The sequence below is a fragment of the Aythya ferina genome (assembly GCF_964211825.1).
Source record: "Aythya ferina genome assembly, chromosome: 12".
Lineage (NCBI taxonomy): Eukaryota > Metazoa > Chordata > Aves > Anseriformes > Anatidae > Aythya > Aythya ferina.
In genome coordinates this window covers 8900340-8922837 of record NC_140308.1, presented here as the reverse complement: position 1 = coordinate 8922837, position 22498 = coordinate 8900340, and the positions used below count along the sequence as shown (strand labels likewise).

The 22498-nt window shown below is 37.1% G+C and overlaps 1 protein-coding gene across 10 annotated transcripts in view; it reads left to right on the top strand.

The window, feature by feature from the left end:
• CDH11 (cadherin 11) overlaps positions 1-22498 on the top strand; it is a 464760-nt gene that overhangs the window by 182322 nt on the left and 259940 nt on the right. For 9 of the 10 annotated variants that reach the window (XM_084533758.1, XM_084533751.1, XM_084533754.1 and 6 more), the window contains one exon: positions 9837-9951. The gene's annotated coding sequence lies outside the window, so the exon portion shown is untranslated. Of the gene's footprint in view, positions 1-9836; positions 9952-18496; positions 18571-22498 lie in introns of all 10 variants that reach the window. The other variant, XM_084533750.1, reaches the window with a different exon arrangement.

Genomic DNA, 22498 nt, shown 5'->3' with positions numbered 1-22498 from the left:
CAGAATGATCTCCAGGAAAGGATTCATTACTGACTCGAGGCCTTTCCTGCCCACAATTGTGCTCAGAGCAAGCTGCAATAGGGCTTTAGGCCTGAATTTGTTTTCCAGTCTCCCAGTTTATGCTATAAATGCAGCAGTGCGCATTGTGCTCCTAAAAAGTCGTGTGGAGCTCTTAGTAAAGACAAAGGCGTTGTCTGGCTTGATGTTCTGGCAAAATTAAATTAACCTCAGAAAATATTAATTTTGCTTGTAAGGATTAAAGAAACAAAAAATTGAAAATTGTCAGGAAATGGTTAGAGATTTTTACATTCCTAATTGAATGCTGTATGCATTAACAGTCTGAGTGTATGTTACCTAATGCTTTTAGTTTTTGGATTTACCCTTTTTCGTTCCCATTCCTTATGATATGACGGGCAAGTGGAGGGAACATATTTCTCAAAATCACTGTTACTCTGGATCATTTTAGACTGTTTGAGAATTATTCTTGCTGGAAGATTTAACTTTCCTTTCAAAAATCTGTATTTCCTAAACTATGCTTTTAATGATTGAGAAACTTAGAAGCAATGAACACCTTAGAGAGCAATCATTTAAAGTAGGAAGAAGATGACAAAAACATCAAAGCATTTTCAGAGCAAATTCTCTACTGGTGGCTGCAAATACATAGTATTTTCTTAATTTCAGGAGTGTGGTTAAAAGAGGATATCTAAATACTATTCAGCTATGCTTAAGTGTTGCTTTCTCATGAGGCACCTGATCTTGTGTGTAGGTGTGTGTTTTTTGTTTTTTTCCACCATCTATATGCTTTGGAGAAGACTTTGGAGACAAAGATTATTTGGATACCATTTAGGTACTAAAAGTAATTGCTGAATGCAGGCTGGTGGATGTCTCAGGAGTGTTCTTAGCTCACTGGTAGTAATGGTTAAAAATATGTTTTAATTACTGATTGTAAGATATGTTGTACCCCACATTAACATTTTATGTATCACCTACTTCTGGTTAGAAATTCTCTACGTAAATGATGCAAAAATATGATAATGTTATCAACGCAGATGTGCCCTTTCAACTCTGAATATATATGTATGTTTTATTCATATTTCCTAACTGGTTTGATTTACAATTTACGAACTTCAGTTTTCTGTGTTTTCTTTCATCACCACATCTCTCTAAGGCTTAGGCAGAACTTGATGCAGCACTGGATATACTACAGAGCATGTAGGCATGTGTGGACAACAAAAAAGAAAGGGAAAATGGAACTATAGCTGTAGCTTGCTGAGGCGTCTTATAAAGAAGAGTTGCAGCAAGGTTGATGGAGAGATTGTCAATATCTCAAAGCCTTTTATTCTGATCTTGTCTTGTTTCTCATAATCTGTTGTGTTGCTCCAACTAGTATCTCAGCCGAGCTGCGTCGTACTACCTCATAAAACAAAAACACAACAACCCCAAGAGCTTGTTTCTTTGTCAGTGTTGCCTGCCTGAGGGTAATGGCACCAAACATGATCTATGAAGTACATCAGTTTGTTTAGCTACATGGTAGGTCCAGGAGATCATTCTGGGGAGAAGCCAGTGAATATCTGTGAAGTGTTAAGGATGCACTGAAGGCTGAAAGAATATCAAAACATGTGACAAAACCACAATATGTGAACCTAAATTCCTTTTCTCTGGCTCACAGATGACTTCAAGCTGACAGAAGTTTCATGACAAAAGCATCTAAGGAGAAACCAGTGCTAAAAGAAACAGCTCAGATGCTAAAGAACTAAAAGGGCAGGCTGATGCAAAGGAAAAAGAATGGTCCCAACATAAGGATCTAGAAAACTTTCAAAATATTTTCATAATATCTCGATGCTCCTTTAGTGTTGTGTGTTGTAAACAAGACCTGTTGACTGCTGAGCATGTTTAAAATCTGTCCCATTTAGGTGCTCTGATAATGGCCTTTGAAAATCGTTTCCTATCTGCAAGTACTTTTGAATCGAAAAAGCTACCATAGCTTACAAACTTGAAAAGATGTCCCACTTGAAGGACTAAGTACTGTCATGATCTTTATTAGTTATTTAGGTGGGTTGGCATGTGGAAAAGTTCAGGTACAATTTTATTCAACTTTTGTGTTTAAAAAAAAAATAAAATAATTTTAAAAAGGTATATAGTCAAGTGCATCCGTGAGCTTTCTGGAAAATACAATATTCCTTCTCACATCTCTTGGTGGAGTGATGTAAATGTGCTCAGGTGTTTACGTTTTTGGTTACCACCTTTCACAAGAACCTGTGGAACACAAATGGCTTTGTTTCAAGAAATTAGAAAGAAGCTCTACTGTTTTTAATGTAAAGAAACTGAATTCATGTTTTACCAAACCAAGTTCAGAAGTACTTGTTCTGCACAGTACTTCACGTGTACTCTAGCTGAGACAGATGTGCTGTATGGAGATTCGGGATCTATTTGCATGTGTAGAATCAAAGGCCTCGGGTGCAGCTGTTCTGTGAAAGGCTGTGAGTCAATGGCAGTGTTGCTCCAGCTATACCGAACAGTCCAGGGGGTGCTCAAGAAAGAAAAGTTCTGTTCTGCTTTACAATGACATAATAATCATTATTTTTTTTCTGAGTGGGGAAAGTCATAAATCTAACTTTAAAACTCCACTGTAAGTCCTCTATTTTTCTTTTCTCTTTATATATTTTAAGATATATATTTAAATACTTTTTTATTTTATTTTTGAAATTCTGATACTTGTTTGTCTTAAATGTTTTAAAAGTTTAGAGTTCTAAAAGTTCAGAAGTTACTGGATTCCCTTGCCCTTTTCAATCCCTCCCCCAGGGAGGGCTGCAGTCCCAGAGTTAGGTGTCTGTGCGGAGCTGGGGGTACTCTGCAGGGCAGCTCCAGGGGCTGCGTTGTCTCTGTGCTCTGAGCTGCAGCTTCACGCCACCTGTCCACTGAAGGAACAAGAATCAGCTCCCTGCCATGCTGGCGTAATGCTAAGTGGAGCATAGGAAAAACACAGCATTGCTGATTTAACAGAGAAGAATTTACAAACAAAGGCGAGTATCTCAAATGATGTGTGTCCCTAGCTAAGGGGCTGTGAGTTACGGTGTGATGCAAGGTTTGAATAGTTCCTGGAGTTGATCAGTGCTATCAGTGAGGTGGCAGCCTTGTCCACAGCTTGGAACAGAGCGCCAAAATGCTGTACTGCTTGTAAGACTGCATGCTTCCTGGAGGCTACCAGCTGTCTATCGCTTCTTCTAGAACTTTGAAATAATACCGTCGCTTGCTCTGTAAACAAGTGGCAGAACCATTTTTTGTGGCTGTGTGTGTGTCAAAATATGCTTGATGTTTCCCTAGAACATGTGTGGTTTTCTGATGTCAAACGAGCTGATTGCTAAAATAGAACAGTCTGATTTTACAGTGTACTTAAGGATACTTAAATGTTGAGCAATTAGTAAGAAAAAATATTGGAGCAGAATGTCAAGGGAAGAAGTTGATTTTTTTTTTTGGCCATACATCCACAAATTACTATTACTATTATTATTTTTAATCTTCCCTGTCAGCAGGATATAGTGTTGGAACAGGTAACCTCTATCCAATATATTATTCCTTGAAGATGTTTGTTAGAAGTGTTTACATTGATCATCCTCTGTAAGAAAGAAATAAGTGCTAATGTTTGGTCCAGTCAGGATTGTATTGGCTATTCAGCATGTTAAGATACTCCAGATCATTATTTTCTCTTTCATTTCAAGAAGAGAGTCACGTATCTAGAGGAAGACAGGGAAATTTTTTTTACCTGCCATTTTGAAACTAATATGTTTGCAGATGGGTCCATGTAAACCCTATTTTGGGAGTGAAAATGAGGTCATTGCTTATCCGCACTTTCCAGGGTAAAAAATGTCCCTAAGTTTCATCACATTGCAGTGTGCACAGCTACAATGCAGGCTTTATGCATCATGTAAGTGTTATTTTCTGCTGAGCTGGACATGTTGTGTATCATTGCTCAGCCCACAAATAAAACTCTGGCCTGCCTTCCCTTGACAGGGGCAGCACTCTGCTGTTGTCTCCTGTAAGTCGTATGTTCTTGCACACTTTTATTATAGCATCTTTGTCCAGCAGTGTTCATGCTGTGTGTGTTGATTATAAGGAATGGTTGTTTGTATTCCTTGCACAGGAATTTTCACTATGCCATTCTGCAAAGGGCTAAGTTTCAAATGATCGTGCTGAGAACTAAAAGGCAATTAAGTTTGTACCCCCATAAGAAAAATGCAATTGGAAGAATATAGCTTATAAATGACACTACATATTATGAAGTATTTTTTCCATGGGGATTGCTCAGAAATGAGAAATTTCCTACTTGTTCTTATGGATAGTCTGTTGAATTACTTCCGAGTGGCAGTAAAGGGTATGTACCTCCCAGACTCATTTTTGGTTATACTTCAATTAGTTTTTTTGGCTTACCATCTATAGTTTGCTGTTAACTTTGTTATTATTAGAGAAGGTTTTCTCCCAGCAAACATTTAATTTGTGCCATCCACCACACTTTGCAGCTGGGAAAGCCATTATAAATAATGATAGTGGCTTTTCAGTATACCACTTAAAATTTTCAGCAGCATGCTAGAATTTTAACCTCTAGATGTAACACTGTAATGATATGTCATCCCTAAATAATGAAATGCCAGCTGCCTACTGAAAGTAGTATACACCTATTTTCAGCTTGAAAATTGCAATTGGTTCTTATGGTAGCTGTACTTTTTCAAAAGTGATATCCAGACTTGTGTTATGATGGAAAGCAGGGATAGCAGTGATAGGAGGAACAGGGTCCTTATAATCAAAGGCTAAGTCTTTAATGAACCAGCAGGTTGTAAATTAAATGCAAAACAAACAAAACCCTGCCTCCTTAAGAACATCTAAATAAAACAAACAAGTAAAAAAAAAAAAAATTGATTATAGACATTGTACCTGTTCTTGGTTGCTAATTGCTTACTTCCAAACATGCTATGGTTGCCAAGTGGCTTGTATTTTCAGGCAGAAAATGCATAGTAAAGATGTTTTTATTGACCAATGGATCAATAGTAAAATAATTTCAAAAATTACATGGGCGGTAGTGGCAACTTCTGAATGTATGATGTACCTGCGTGTAGTCAATCTAGCTTTAAATTTATTTATACCAGAACAGTTATAAGCTGGTTTTGATTCTCTCTAGAGGAGCATCATTAGGAAGAAGCCTTCTCAGCACAAGTTTCTTCACCCTATGGTATTAAAGTATGTTAAACAAAAGTTATAAGAATAATTAAATCCCTACTTAATTTCATTGTCAAATCTCTTTTTGTAGGAACCTCTCTTCTACACCTTCTCGTTGTGTAATCTACTACCGGCAACACCTGAGTATATCCTTACCAAATCTAAGCTTTTTTTTTTTTTTTTAGTTTTTAAACCAGAGGCTCTCTCTTTTTACTGTCTAGAAAAGACATCCTTGGGGCAGAATAAATATTGTGGGTTTCTTTGTTTACATGTGGCATGTGGTTTTGTGATCTCCTAAAGAGGGGAAAAAATAAACCTTGTGAACTTCCTCATACAACAAAATAACTTTCTTGCAGACTCAGACCAGTCTGTGCACTGCATTTTAAAATATACAGCTAAGTACTAAAGCTATAAAATGTTGTCTTTTGAGTAAGGAAAAGCTTTAATTCACTACAAACTTATAGGGGAAAGAATAAAGAACTTTCCTTTATGGCTGTACATTTAGGCTTGAACTGTTTTTGCAATTTCCTGAAATTATGCATTTTTATGTCTTTTTATCTTTTTTTTTTTTTTCTTGGTAGATGAAGTCATCAGAGGTAAGGCTAACAGGATACATGTTTACATTCCATTGTAAATGCACAGTGGATGTGCATTTCAATGACAAGACCATTTTCATATCTGGAGTCATCGTGGTTTCGTTCATCGCTTCTCATGTAAATAGTGTCTGACTGTAATGTGCGCTGTCACTTGGACTTGTAAGAAATTAGAAGTTATTGATCTTGTTTACCACAGTGCCTCTTTAAGAAGAAGCCTGTGTTTCCTTGCAAAATAATGCTAGCTTTATCCAAGCCTGTTGGATAATGTAGGATTAAGTGTATAAATATATATAAGTCACTGCAGTATCCAGAAGTTATTAGGGAAGGAGTAGTTGAATGGTTTTAACTTAAAAAGGGTAAAGTCTTTATCCCCTAACTGGCTGGGCTCTATTTGCTTCAAGGAAAATCATTATATTGACTTTTTTCTGTTTTTCTTTCTTTTTCCTTTTCCTTTTCTTCCTTAAAAAAAAAAATAAAAAATAAAAAAATAAGAGAAAGCAGACACCATATTTGGATTTATGCTGCAGTCTTGCAGCATTTCATTTTTTCAGAGCAGTTTCACAGAATCACAGAATCATCTAAATTGGAAGAGAACTCCAAGACCATCTAGTCCAACCTCTGACCTAACACTAACAAGTCCTCCACTAAACCATATCATTAACATGTCACTAAATATCTTTTAAAGACCTCCAGGGATGGTGACTCAACCACTTCCCTGGGCAGCCCATTCCAATGCCTAACAACCCTTTCCGTAAAGTTCTTCATAATACCCAACCTAAACCTCCCCTGGCACAACTTTAGCCCATTCCTCCTTGTCCTGTCACCAGGCATGTGGGAAAATAGGCCAGCCCCCACCTCACTACAGCCTCCTTTAAAGTAGGTGTGGAGTGTGGTAAGTTTGTTACATCTCTTCACTTGCTGGGGAGAGAATGGGGAAATGAAGAGATTTTCTGTGTACTCACTGCATACTTGAGGTGTACAATGGCTGAAAAATGACACTATAGGAGAATTTCAGAGCTAAAGAGTAATAGAACAAATGGAATGAAGCCAACCCTGCAATATTATGCAATACTGTATAATAACATGAAACAGAACTTGATTAGGAACAAGCAATAACTTCTTTTGGAATGGCTTTTTTTTTTTTTTTTTTAGTCTCTTTAAATAGCAAACAATTTTATTGTTAATCTGGAAAAAAAAAAAAAGGCAAGTCCAGTAGTGTGGTCCAGTTTATCCCAGGTTCTTCAATAACAATTTTAAAGTATTTTGATGCTGAAATATTTATACAATGCCTCCTATGATCCCTTGTAATGAAAACCTGATGCATCAGTTTTCCTACAGAAATGATTCCTTCTCACCAAGAGGGTGAACATCATATGTTGTTAAAAGAAACTCAGAAGGTTTCCTGGCAGCATTTCAGATTGAAGATAACTTGGCTTTCACATGTATTTGCTTGATTTTAATACTTTGTTTAGTTTTTAAAATAATGCTTTTAGATCTTGAAAGTCTGTACAAATATCTATGTTTAGTGTCTCTCTATCTCTTTATTATCAACAATACTCTTCCATTGTATCAGAAGTAGATATTCAATTAAATGTTTCTCAGAAGGTGCTTGGGATCTATTCCAGGGCTTGTCCTTCTTGGTGTACAGTAGGAAAATAAACCTTCTGGTGAGTAGGAAGTCAATATGCTGTTGACTTTAACTCTCTTTAGTCTGGTATCTAGTAATACTTTCTTCCATTGTATTTACAATGAATGTCATATTATTTTTTTTATACATATGTCTCTAAAGATCATCTGGAATACCTGCACCATAGTGCATCCAAATCTCATTGAATATCAAGATTCTCTTCTGGTTTTGCAATGCTAGTGGAGGTTTGTGGAAAAGTTTCTGTTTGTGAGCATTTTCTAAAAGCTCAAGACTGCTGTGATAATGGTTTTATAATGTTTTATAAGGGCTAGAAATACACTTTGTAAATCTGATTCATGCAGTTCTTTCAATTACATCAAGTAGTATATTATACAGTAAAAATTATATGAGATTAATTTATGGCTACAGACGTGAGCCATAGAAAACAGAGAAGGACAAATGTACTCATCAAACATCAATAACAGTTGAGATTCTGTGTCACTGTAAGTCTAGTAGTAGATTAGAAGTGATTATAATAAAGTCAATGGCAGTGCAGTCACAGAAATAAGAATAGACCCTTACGATGTGAGCAGGAAACATTACCAAATAAAGTCTTGCTTAGCACTGTGATCTTGTTTCTCAGTTTGACGTAAGTGGAGTCAGGGTTGTAAGAGTTAGCATCTCTGTTATTAGCTTTCCTTCAGAAAACTGGATAACTCAGGCTTATAAAAATATTCATTCTAATTAGAAACTATAGTGGTTGAATAAGCAGCAGATCAGCATCTGGTTGAATGTTTTCATGGCATTAGCAGTAATTTGTCAGACAAAGGTGAGGTTTCATTAGGTTGTCATCTGTGACTTTTGGAAATGAAATTGTCAATATTGGATTCCAAAAGAGTTTATGAAGATTAAAGGACCTGTTGTCAAGTTCTTAAAAAAAAAAAAAAAAAAAAAAAAAAAAAAAAAAAACTTTTGAGAAAATTGGCTACTAATTATTTCAGTAAAATGCAATATTCTGTTGTTAGCTGAACTTGATAATAACTTCATAAGTTTAAAAATGACAGGTGTTTTAAATGTTTTCATAGTAAAAAGACCCAAATTAACTGAAGCTGTAAAAGCCATATGCTTCAAAATTTAAACTGCTTTGTTGACTCTTGAGACTATGAAATTTGCGTAGATCAGTCACGACCACCTGAAACTTTCATTTTTATTTGGTATGTAGATTAAATCCTCCATTTCACTCACTGAAACAAGACAGCAGAATGACATTGTTTTTTTCCTTTCTTTTAGTATCACTTTCTATTAAGATTATCTTCGTATAAAATTATTATACGTCATCTTCAGACAGCATAAACTGTACAGCCAGGCCGTCATGAGAATGTGCTGTTGAATATTGTTTGAATTTTCATGATCACTTATCAGTACATATGTACAAAAAGAAATAAGAAAGCGTAGAAGCTCTAAATGCCATCACAGAGCCAAATACGCCAATTCCTGCTGGGCAGAAGTGGTATCTGAGCTTTCTGTGGTAATGGAAGAACTGTGGTTTCTTTCATGGTTGGTGTCCAAAACATGGTGGCATTACTTGGAGTCCAAATATATCCAGCCTGTAGCCTGTTGTATCAAATCGCTATCTTGTGGTGTTTTACAGCCTACATTATACCAGAGTAATGTGGTCCAGCAAATTGGTTACTTGGCTGGAAATATAAAAAGACTATTGTGTGTATATAATATTTCAGGTGAGCTACATGATGTTAGATGTCTGCCTGTGTCCGTGTGGTGGGCGAACCTTGCCTGAGTGCCAGAAGGCCATCCGGCTGCCCTCTTGCTCCCTTTCCTTAGCAGGACTAGAGGAGGAAAGGAGTAGGAAATGTTCATGCGTCAAGATAAAGTCAGGGCAAAACAGACTTGACTTGGGGAAGATTTATGTATTTTCTGAAGTATTCTTTCACAGAGGTGTGCTGCCAGCTTTGCAGGTGGGCTGAGCTGTGTCCTGCAGTGGGTCCGTCACAGGGCTGCCTGCAGCTGGCTGCATCCGGCCTGGGGCAGTTGCCGGCCTCTCCTCATGGCGGTCACTCAGCAGCTCCTCCGCTGCCGGTACCCTGCCGTGGGCACCCGGTAGGGGTGAGAGGCTGGCTGGTGAGGGGCTAAGAGGGAGTTTAACATCTAACTACCTCAAAGGAAGTGAGCTTAGTCCAGCAGTAACTTTGTGAAAAGGCATCATGTAATTTTGGCTTCTAAAGACTATGCTCGTACTTCTGGAGAAGCATATTTGTGACAGAAAATTTTTAGATGTTGGAGTGGATTGGGTAAATTTAGGTGTTACATGCAAATTATTTTTTCTATTTTTTTAATTAATCGTTTTGTAACACAAATTCAAAGCTTCTTCCTTATGTTTGTAGGTCTTTCTGCCCTCCTGCAAACTCCCCTGAGTGCAGGCCCTCGCTGCCTCCCCGCCCGCGTAGGCCTTCTGGAACCAGACAGAGCACATCGCTGCAGGACACCAGAGTGAGCCAGGTAGCAATACTTCTCTGTGCCCATGTTGAGATCGTTCTCTCTATAGTTAGGGTTTCCTGCTTCGTTGTTTATTCTTTCTATCTTATCTCCGTATATTTCTCATGCAGTATGTTACACTTTTGCCAGGCAGCTGAGGGTACTTCAACACTGTATAACTGTGTTTGACATTTAATTTAAAATCAAGATACCATTCTGTAATAGTTTCTTAAGCTGTGCCTCAGTCCCAAGTAATGTAAATAACCTTCTTTTCAGGCAAAGAGGCAATTGATTGCTTTGGCCATCTTTTCAGAATGATTTTGTCTCAAAATAGGAGGCTTGAAAGGTTAGATGCCATTCTCCATCACCTAAACAAACTCAAACTGAAGTCCCATAATTTGTGTGAATTGCCAGCACAAAATTCAAATTTAAGTTCAAATATTTTAGTTTCATACTGGTATGTAGGCTCTGTAAAAACTGAATATGCAAGTATTCCTGACAATCTCTTTTATCCTGTTATTGTAGTTGTATGGAGAATGGAGAGGAGGTGGGTATGTAAATACTTAATTACTTGCATTTCATTATATTGCTTAAAGAGTAAGGACAAGGGAGCAAGGTGAAAACAATTAAGTATAAATATATACTGAACTTTTTTTTTATTAGCAAGTGAAGGGGTAGGCCTTGCAAAGTTCGTGCTTGATTTCAGCTTGCTCACTTGAACACCTGTTGGAACTGAAGTCTTTTATACACTTGTTTGGGTTTCTTTAGTCAAATAAAAGAGCCAAAAGATATTTCAGTTTCAGGAGAAAAGTGTTTCTGCAGAGCATAATACAGACTTACCAGCTTCTCATAGTCTAACTTCCATAACTTCTACAGTTATAATAGAGGATATTGCATACTACCAGTTCACTTGCTTGTTTCAGGATAGACACAAATGTGAGAAACTTCAGTTTTTCTTATTCTTGGCAATGGGGCAGTTGGCTCACAGCGAATCCTCCATTCTGTTGTAAGTTTCACTGTGACCCTAAGAAATGTTCTGGAAAATGTTTCACTCCAAACTGAGGAAAATGCACCCTAAGTTTTGGTTATGTCATAACAGCACTGAGTATCAGAGGAACGCTATGAAAGTTACGACAAAATTTCCAGACATAGGTAGGACAACAAATCATAAAATATTTCCATGTGTTTTTCATATGAAACACATGAAATTCTTCTGCAATACCTAAACCAAAACACCCAGCTGATAAATCCGTAATATCTCTCATCACACATGCATATACAAAGATGTTTGAAAGTATCAAGGGCATAATGATGTTTTTTTTTTTTTTTTTTAATTTTTTAAAAAAAAATTTCTTTCAAAAAAAAAATGAAAAAGAAAAAAGAAGAGAATAGACGTCTCCAGTATGCATGGTCTGATGGGAGTGGGATTATGAAGTGGGAAGGGCTGTTGTTCTCCTGAACCGTATGACAGAAGCCAGTTGCTTGCTTTCCACTTTGTGCAGAGGATGATATTATTAGTTGGGACAGGGATAGTCAGTGCAGTCTATCTGTAGCAGGGACTCCTGTCAATATATATGAAATCAGGACCTTTCTTTGGGAAGGTGAAATCTGTCCTAGTGTTTGCATGTTTACTGTTAAATATGAAGCATCTTAAATGTTCTGCCCCACCCCACCCCACCCCCCAAAAAAAAAAAAAAAAAGCTATACCACTGCAAACATTACTGGGATGCGTGAAGTTTTAGTTTTACTTAAGGAAGGCTCTCTGACACCTGATGCAAGTGATGCATTCTGCCAAGGTAAGGGTGACTAATAGCAATCAAGAGCTGTAAGATCTCATCATGATCATCTGTGAGGGGGCAGTCACTTTAGCAATTGCAATTTAAACACTGAAGTAATGTTTAGAGTGTGAACTAGTAAAGTTTTAAGGCTCTGGTATTTAATGCTAGAAACATCCTTGTTACTTTAAGGAAATGAGATGTGCTCACTATCCTCAGAGGTCACAATGCAATGAAAGTTTATTGAAAAGCAAGCTATTTCTGGAAGGATTGGTTTGATCTGAAGTACGAGAAGTGCCACGAATGGTGATGTATGTAACACGTTGCTGAACTAGCAATAATAGTTTGTATTTGACTGGGTGGGAGAAAGTAAGTGTTTAAGTTTTGTTAGGGAAGGGAAAAGAGACTAAAACACATTAGCAAACATCTCTGACATACACCAAAGAGAAAAAGTCAAGCTTGTGAGTGGTGGTAGTGGAAAGAAAGTCTTCAAATAATGGTAGTTAACCAAATTTGCATGTGTTTGGCATGATAATACTAAGTTCAGGTCCCAGGCTTAATGGTCAAATATGCTGCATAAAAACAAATAAAATGTTTCATTTGAGAATAGATGAAGTACCCACTTAGAACTTTCTGGAACAGGACACTAAATAGTTTTTAACTGAGGCTGGTCAATAGTTATTTAATATGATTAATCACCACAAACCATTAACAGCTTCCTGCTAATGAATGAAGATTGTTAATGCTCGTTTCTCTAAGTCTCTCTCCCTCCCTTGCTCTGTTAGAATGACTTCCTTTGCATTCCAATAGGAAGCCTTCAGGAAATTATTCTTTGACTGCAAAGCTCGTGTTTACGGTACCAAAGTGATCTCATAACCACTCATATGAAAATAATGTTATTTTCCACAGCAATTAATTTACTCACACCTTATGATGATTTATGGAAAGTCACTGTGGAAAAACCTGCCTAATATATTTGCTGCAGTTGACATCATGATCCTCATTTTCTACAGCCAATAGATGAAACTTCTCCAGTCTCACCTTTTCCTACTGAAGATATTCCCCCTCCAATGCTACCTCCCTTCTTCAGTCCTGCACTAGTATGCTCTCCTCCCTTCTCCCCACTCACAATGCCAGTGGTAGAATTTGGATAACTCTAGGAATGATATTGCTCGTTTACAAAAATAGTTCTAATAATTTTATATCTTGTTCCTTTTTTAAAAAAAAACACCTACAACACACACACACACACAACAACTTTAGCCTGTCAGATGTTATAGAAATATAACATCTTTTTCCAATAATTTCTAGCAATAACCCAGCAGGAAATCTCAGGGGAGTCATTTCTCTTCTATTACACTGAAGTGCTCTTTGCTGCTTCAGGAGATGTGGAAGCACAGGTAAACTGCTTGTAGGTTCTCATTGAACAACATTTAATGATACAAGCACCTAATTTGTTGTAATGAAAACCTCAACTTTTTTTAGAAGGCTTTGAAATTATGACCCTCTGACATCAGCTGGGCTTTTCTGACATCATGAAATGTTCTTCAGAGGATTCTCCTGTTGCTACCTTGACTTGCTTTATTTCAAGCATCACCAACTTGATACTGTATAATGCATTCACATTGTACCACAATGTTCTTTGTGGGAAGAATTGATCTTTTTGTAGTTTCTTGGGAATTTTGTTAGGCTTTCCTAAATGAATGCTTCAGAATTCTTCAACAGTTAAAAGGAAAAAATAAGTTTCTTAAATGAGGAAATGTTCTATTTGCCTGCATGTAAAACTAACTGGCATATCTAACTACTATGCGTAGAATATTAGCTAAATTTTGAAGTACTGAAAAATGTGTTTCTTCTGTCCTTCATTGTGGAAGCGGATACTCAGGCTCAACTAGAAATATAGAATATCATGTAAGCAGTGTTTCAGGTGCTATTTATTCAGTCAAGCTGATCAATTATTTTGTTGCGTTTATGCTAAAATCTGATGGTTATAGAATGAGTTTGCATAAGTAAAAGGTATATATATAGATAAAACTTCGTGATTTTAAGGCAGCCTTGAACAGATGTGATGGATGCTGATGTCCTGAAGGACCAGAGCACAAACGCTCAGGTTCCTAACCTATGTAACACCAACAGGTGGTTGGGCTTCTGTCTTTCTCATGAGATGTTTCCTATCTTGCAATGCAGTTGTGAAAGATGGGTTACTTGTTTTTGCATGTAAAAGTTTGTGAGTTTTTTGTCAGCTTTGCTTCCTATTTGATAATTCTGGTTGTAACTTTTGGAGACAAAAAGAGCTATGCTATTTATAATGTATTTTCCAAGAGCTTTACAAAGTGAGAGATTTATGTGCAAAAACAGAAAAGTTATCTTGCTGAATTAATACAGCAATGAAACTTTTTGTCAGGAGGGTAATACCCTGTTGATGCACACTATTCTGAAGGTAGATCTTCCATGATGTGAACATTTTTTCAAAGAGTTGCTTCCATCCCAGCAATGTGGAAATCTTCAAAGGCGCTTCTTCATCAATATGCAAATCTTCAAAAGGGGAATTACACAATAACAAGAGAACTCTCAAAGGGAAAGCAGTTACCCAAAGATGTAAAAATCTTTGTAAGGGACAGCTCCTCTGTGATTTAAAAGTTCTTCAAAGTGGAAATCACCTGAAGCAATGCAAATTCTCTCTGTGCATGGGAAATCACTGAGTGAGAACACTTCCATGTGTAATCTTTAAAGTGGCAGTAAGTGTTCACTTGAAAATACTTTAAAAATGGCATTTTAAAGAATTTGTGCTGTATGTAAAATCCCATTACTGTAGGATGACTTGAGGATGGCATATTTTTTAAGTTACCTGGTGACTTTTGGTTATGTGTATATCAGAAAGAGCTTGTGGTACTAAACAGCACTCCAGAATGAGCATTCGGTTTATTTTTTGTTCAGCCCTTACTGCAGTATTATAAAGTGTTGAATCAAGTTCATTTAGCAACTATTTGTCAATTCTTTTGTATCTGCAATAGCTACGTTATTTTGGAAGCAACAGCTCTAACGTTATAAGGGCCAAAAGTCTTGCTAGTATGACTACAAAAGAGACATCAGTTGAGAGAGTTCGTGTTGTCTCCCTTTTATCCCCAATGACCAGTGACAGGAGACCTGTCCAGAGGCCATGCTCAGCCCAAGGGACCAGGGAGACCTCACTGGCGAGCAGATATCCGATCATTTCTGTTTTTGTTTATGGTAAAACTCTTTGGTTTCCCGGTGATGAAGATTTGCTCCTGACAGCAGTGTCAAAACAAGTATTTGCTCTGTAATTGTTGTGCTTCCTAAACTGCAGTAACAGTGTTTTTCTGGAAAAGCAGCAGAAAGTACTGATCCATAGTGGTGTCACTCGCTCAGTACTTAGCCTGTCCTGGAGTTTTTCGTGCTTGAAGAAGCCTTGGGAGCCCTGATTCTTCAAAAGCCATGGACACTTGTAAAGGGTCCGTCCTTCGGCACTGACTCCACAAAGTTAAGCGTAGTTCTGTCCTGGACAGCAATGAAGCAGTGTTCTGCCCATTGGATTCCTTTTGGTGTAGGCTTGGAGAAGTGCTTAATATGGTGTTTCTTATAAAGGCATCCTTAATAGATGTCAAGCCCTGAATTATTCTGGACCCCTACTTGCTGTGCTTGTGCTGCAAGGCTAGTGCCTTCACCCCGTCATGGTCACATCGATCCCTGGGGGCATAAAAATAGCAACTTCAGACATGGAGTAAATAGTCTAGTTGAGCAAGTATTACTTGGAGGGAAAGCTGTATTTATTTAACTGACTCTTTGCTCACTTGTTGAACTCAGTTAATCACATTTTCACAGAACAGTGCAAGTCTCTCTACTTAGAAAATGTCTGCACCATATACACCTTTATTTCAGTCTGATTTTTTTAAATATCACTGGGATGATTTGTGTTTGCTGTTAAGGCTACGCTGAAAGAATATAAAGGAAGTTATTATTCCAGTTCTATTTAAGCTTGAGATTTATTCCTTTTCCATAAATGTAAGATGACAGTCTCTTTTCAAGATAATTCACATACTGTGACTTTTCACAAGCTTCCTGCATGAGATATCTAAAAGGGAAACAGTTCTAAAGAGGAAAGAAAAAGCAAATCTGTTTCTTTCAATAAGTAGATTTCACCTAAAAGAAGTGGAAGGAAACGCCCCTCTCAAATGATCTCTTAGGTTTTGAGTTTTGTTGCCCTAAAGTGAAATATTAAATATATACATTTACTAAGTAATTAATAGCAGAGTGTAATAAAGTCTTTTTTTAAGTAGAAGTTTTATTTTATATCAGACTATTGCATATGTTGAGTATGCATCCTGTTCAGGCATGATTTTATTATTTTAGAAGGCCGTTTATGGATTCTATGTATGTAAGATGACCTAGAGGTTAACAACTATTACAGTTTCCTATTAAAAACTAGAGCTGGGTTGTATTAAAGGAAGCTATCATTCTGCACAGGAAATGTGGGCTTTCATTATTGCTGTGCCCTGTGTACAGAATTAAGTGTTCCTCTCTATCAAACTTCTGACATGACTATTTTACCTCTACTTGGCAAAGTAATTTCTTCTTTTTGCGTAGGCATGGTTATTGTGGTTATTATATTTAAAAAAACAAAACAAAAAAAAAAAAAAAACATCCTCACAAACATAACATAGTATCTTCTGAGGTGGCTTCAAAAGTATGGCTGTGGTGGATGTTTGGGGAAGAATAACAGGCAGCTTGAGTTTGAGGGATATTTCGTATCAGATTATATTAATTGGTAAGTACAAAGGTTAATGCTGTTTTGCTTTGTAAACCTAAAAAGCAAAACAAAATCCTGTGGCACTGCATTTGTGGTGTGAAGTGCAATGCGTAGGTGGACGTGCTAATCCTGGGCGTCTGGCAGGGAATGAAGACAGTCCCTTGCTGAAACGCTGCTGGGAGCCCCAAAGAACTGGTGGGGCGGGGAACAGTTTGTGATGCTCAGTGTTTCTTTCATGCCTACTGAATTTTTCATGTGCTATTCTTCTTGTAGGCACTGCAAAGAAGTTTAGAAATGCTATTTTTTAAATTAAAAATTGAACACATTGCATCCAACTTCTTTGCATATACTTTGAATTGAAAGCCAGCACGTGGTCTGCACAAAGCTGGTAACATTGGCGAAGGTACTTCTCCCTCCAGTATGAAAGCAGACCTTTGTTGTATATGTGTCAGACCTGCTGTGGGAATCAAAATTGTCTAACTAATTGTGATATAATTTGTTTAAAATATCGTTCATTTATTAATTTTCTTCTAACAAACCCACAGTCAATACCTGACAGATCATGTTACTTTCTTTTTAATTGCCCAAGAGAGAAAGCAGATAGCTACAGATGTACATAGACATCTGATATGTAGGTGATTCTAAATTACCTTGAATATATATATTTATAAATTTTATATATATATATATATATATATATATATATATATATATATATAAAATATATATATATATTCGTCTCCATCTTAGACCAGGAGAGGGAAAGGCAATTAGAAAATATGATGAGAACCAGGTTATGAACACATTTCCATGTGCAGTTCTCTGTGAAAACACAGGGCCAAATTTTGACCAGGGAGCAAGTTTTAGACCAGCAGCTGACCCAGGTCTACTTGCAGTTTGTGAAGGAGGCTTTGTGCAGCAGCTACGCTGGCTGCCAGCCGGAGTTGGAGGGCCCGGTGTGCTCCGCTTAGAGAATGGTAAGTGGCGAGCAAGCACTGCGTGCTTGTTTTATTGGCTAGCAGTGTGTGAACACACCACGCAGTGCTGTGTGTGTCCTCCAGTGCTGAGCGTTTGTTTGTATCTCACTCACATCTGTGTGGTCAGCAGTAACCACTCCTCTACAGTTGTATGTAAGCATGTGCCTCAAACATCAGATTAAGCTGCAATTTCTGTTTGGAAATAGAGTTGTTTGAAATCCTCCACCTGCACCAGGGTGTAGGCAGACCAGCTGGGGCTTCTCTTTCTGTTTGCTGCTCTGCTTCATGGATCTTAGCGGGAGGGAACATTTTACTACTGTGCTTTGCAAGATGAATCAGGCTGAGCAGTTTTTTGACCTGTAAGTATGCTTGGCTTGTTGTCCAGGAGCAAAGCTAAGTCTCAGTTTTGACAAAGGTCTGAGGTCGAATTTAAACCTTGCAGTGTATCAGTGCCGTTCTTCTGTCCTCCCAGTGTGCTGTGCCATCCTTACAACCCTACAGCAGGCTTTTGTCAGGGCTACTCAAAGTCTCTTGCAACAATGATCAAAAGTTTTTGAAAATTACCTCTGGATAAACAATAGCATACAGATTTTATTCACAGCAGGATATAAAACATTACTGATCTAAATACAAATGTTCAGAAGATGGTTTTGAAAGCAAATGAGTAAAACACTCTCTGAATTTAATAAGCATTCCTTTTTTGTATTTCTTCTGTGTGAGAAAGTATTTGTTATGCATTCATGTAGGATTTTCTCTGCAGAAATCAACGTAACAAAGCACAGTCCCATGAGTATTTCATTAATATGACTGCAGAAGTGTCATAGGTATTTTGAATGGTCTAATAACATACTTTTAGAATGTAAATTGGATTTATTTATAAAGTCTGTGCCAGAAATCCTCAAATTGAAGATACTATAATTCATGCTTTAGGAAAGGATTCCGTGATGCATCTGCAAACTTTCTCTCCCTCTAAATATATGCATACAATTTGGGCTCTCAGACATTTTGAACTGCTAATTCTGTGTTTAATTTTTCTTTTATTACACCAGGTAAGATGAGAATTTCTTACAAACTTCAAAGAAAACTTAGTAGAAGGTCTCTGAAGAAAGAACAGTCAAGCCAGGTACAAAATATAGGTGTATAAATATAGGTTTTCCTCCAAACATCTACATTTAACAAGCACCTGCATGATAAGAGTCTCTTTTAAACTTAAAATAGAAATTGCTTATGCTGGGTATCTGCAGTGGTAAGACATAATGTGCATTTAATAAATGTGTTGCATGTATGAAGTGTTTCTGAATGTTACGTGACCCAGGGAAGAAGGAACCTAACAACTAGAAATTATTAGAACTATGTTGGCTTTGAGCTGACCTTTACTGTTGCATAAAAACGTAGTCAGATAGTTTGTGTAGTATATGAGCATGTATGTTTCCACCTTGTACTTCGTGTTGACAGTGTAGTTCATGCCGGTGATGGACTTGGTTCTTTTTTCTGCACCTAAGTCCTTTGCAACAAAGGACTCTGAATTTAGTCTAATGAGCAAAATAATCTGTAAAGTACTTGTTCTGAAGTGTCATGTCTTGAAGTTTGTTCAGAGCACTGATATCGGTTGGTTTATGGCAAGGTTATTAATTTACTATAAGAATTTTAAATTGGAAGTAGTGCATTATTCCATTGGAGCAATGAATCTATTAAATTTCATAACAAAAGATATCCCCCCCCCCCCAAAAAAAAAAAAAAAGTAATAACAGCTTTGTGAAAAACAGACCTGTCTATCAGTTCAACCGCCTCTGACTAACTGTTATAAATTCAGCTTCTGAAAGAATAGTAGCAGAGTGCTGTAGCAAGAAAAGCTCAGTATTTATTTAGCTCTCTATTTTTTTTGTAAATTCTGTGAATCTCTTTCCTTTTCTTGCTGGGATAGTAAAACAACAAGAAGCTTTGACTTTTGTAATTTTTCTGTTCATTTAAAAGTAACCATTGAGTGATTTGAGCTAGAAAACCAATGCCACCTTGGCTTTCAAAAGCACTCGATGTTGGCTAGCTGCGTTGTTTCTGATGGTTTTGTTCCAGCTATTTAGAGTTGTAGGAGACGAAGCCTCCAGCTCACTGCAAGGAGCAGGAAAGCTGGCAATAAGATTCTTGCTATATTTGTTGCTTCTGGAAGCATTTGTTTGCAAGGTTGGAAAAGTGAATTGATTTGCATTGTGAAGGTTATTTCTACAGTGAAGAGAGCTAGCTTTTTTTTTTTTTTTTTTTTTTTTTGAAGGAAGGTTTGTTTTGACAGAAAACAGATATATGAAGAAAATGCTAATTTAAAAGGATCTTGGCAAGCACTTGATTCTTATTATCTTTTCCCATTATACTGTGAAATGAAATAACTTCCCATGTATACACATCCTGGTTCTTTCTGTAGTGGATGCAAAGTAAAGAAAATTTAACATGTACTATGATCTTAGTATTTGCAGAAAGATAAAGTACATATATACTGCCTGCGTGAAAGCTTCATTAATCGTGTCTCCTGCTGAAGAGGAGAAGGTTGTAAGCAGAGGGTTGAAAATGTAGTGACAGCAATTATTGACTTCTTGTGTTAATGATATGACAGCTTGTTACAAATTACCAGAACCTAATGGGATAAGTAATTGGTATAAAACCACTTAAAAACTGATGATGTATTATTTTTTTAACTTTCATTCATAAATATGTATTTGAGACAGTAGGTATAACTTCAGATTATGTTATTTCCAGTTGCTGTGTAGGCAACAACAGGTACGCAGCTTCATTAGCGAGCCGTGTTCATAGCTGCTTGTTGTTGGGTCTGGATAGTTGCTCCTGTGTGCGCTGTGGCTGTTGTTACCATAACATAAGTCACCAACTTTGAATGCTGGTGATTCTTTCCTAGTAGTCAGGGCTTCTTGTTTCAGAAAGACGGGGGGAGATACCTTGGTAAATGTACCGTGTTAAATGCGCATTACAAAATATGGCTGTTTTCACCAACGTGATGTGCACCTGTAGAACAGCAATTATTGAATGTAAGGTGGCACCAACCTAGCACAGGATACTTCAACCTAGATGTCTTCAATCTTGAGTCTATGAACTGTTATATGAAATGTAGTAGAGGTTTGTGCTGTAGAAATCATTTTCACTACAGAAACTGTATTACTTTTTTTTGGCAGAGGTGGTGTAGTGATGACAGATTTGGGTTTAAAAAAAAAAAAGATGTAATTCTGAAACACACTCCTCTGTGGTTCAAAAAAAAATAAAATGCTGTAAGGCTTTGTTTTGGGTTTTGGAAACGCAGGTATTGGGTATAGAAACACTTATCTCTGGCAGTCTGCAACAAATGTAATTTGGATGATCAGAATTGTAGAATAGATTAAAGGAGATTTGAAATCGGACATTTTTCTGGTCTGAAATGTTTGAATTCTGCTCAGCAGTTCCGAATCTAGGGACTTGGCTACAGCCTTTACATTGGTTTTAGACCTGCTAACAACAGTCTTGGTAGAGCAACCAAAGTCGTGGTAGCAACCGTAGCATCACCTTGGGAAACTCAAGTTCGCAGGCTGTCAATATCGGTGCTGGTGCCAGCAAGAAAAAAAAAAAAAAAAAACACACACTTTTGTTCTTTGCAATGTTCATTTGGGCTTTATGGATGTAGGTACAAGGTACATAAGAATATGAATGGTTTCTTTATGATGCCAAAGACAACTTGCCTACAGAAGTTGTGTTTTTTGTTGTTGTTGTGTTGTTTTTTTCCTTCCACCTGTATCTTTTTAGACTTTGAGACTTTCTTGACTAGTTCTGACTACATTGATCCTTCAGCATTAAGAGACAGTGGCTGATGTTACATCTGCCCACAACCATCAGATCTGCTTTTAGGATGGTTTCTTTTAAGCCTTTCATTGTTTTGAAGGGTCACATCTGCCAAGATCTTTGGCTACCTATGTTAGCCAGGAAGTTGCGTGCTACCTTAAGACAGGACCGCAATGTTCTGCATTTTTTTAATAGGAAGGAATGATATGGATTCAAAAGGATGACTACAATGTTTTTTGAAGTGAGGAACCTTTTAAATACAAAGCTACAACAGACGCTCATTTGAAAACAGCATATCCTATAAACCTCTAATTCTCCTGTTGTTAACAACTGTTTGTTAGATCTAATGATAATTGCTGTCACGCTGCATGAAAAATAGATCTTTTTTGTTCATTAGTCTCAAAATACATCCATTAGAAAAAAACATAATTAACCAATGCAGAATGGAGCAAAAATTTCAGTGTTACAGTGTGTGACAAGGTTGATAGCTGAGTCATATTCCTTCTGATATAATTTCATGTCTTTATGTACATGTATTAAATATGGTCGGGTAGAAGGAAATACGTCAGGTACTAAAGAACAATCAGAGCACATCTGTAAATCATTTACAGAAACAAGACAGGCTTACATAAATGCTAATTAGTTGAGAGCTTCCAGAGATTTCAGGACAAAAAAAGTTTCTCTGTAATCAAAATCTGACTGCAGTTATTTCTAGAAGGATGGATAGAGAAGAGTAAAATATGTTTTGGTAAGATAGATTGTTATTGACTATGTATTAAGCTGAAGGACTATTGTCAGAAACCTGTCAGACCATATCTATAAACAGTAAATTCATTTAAAATAAATAACCTGTAAAAACCCCCATATGTTCTTCAGGAAATGTAGTACCATGAAAATTTTCAAACACTTGCAGAGGAACACTCTTCTGTCAATGAATCAGTGTCTCTAACCTAAAGCTACCCTTTTACTCCTCTTTGCATCTTTGTAATATCAATTACTCTTTAATTGCATAATAAGAGTTTTAGTAATTTTCTCAAAACAACAACAACACATGGAGTCTTTGCTATCTGTTCTGCCACTTTATCTTGGAGACAACTTGGCATGATCCGTCCATCTGCATGGACAACTGCAAATTTATGGGGTGGCTTAAAAAATAATTGCTAAGTATTGCTTGAGGGTAGGAAAGCTCTGCAGGAGGATCTGGATAGGCTGGACCGATGGGCTGAGGTCAACTGCAT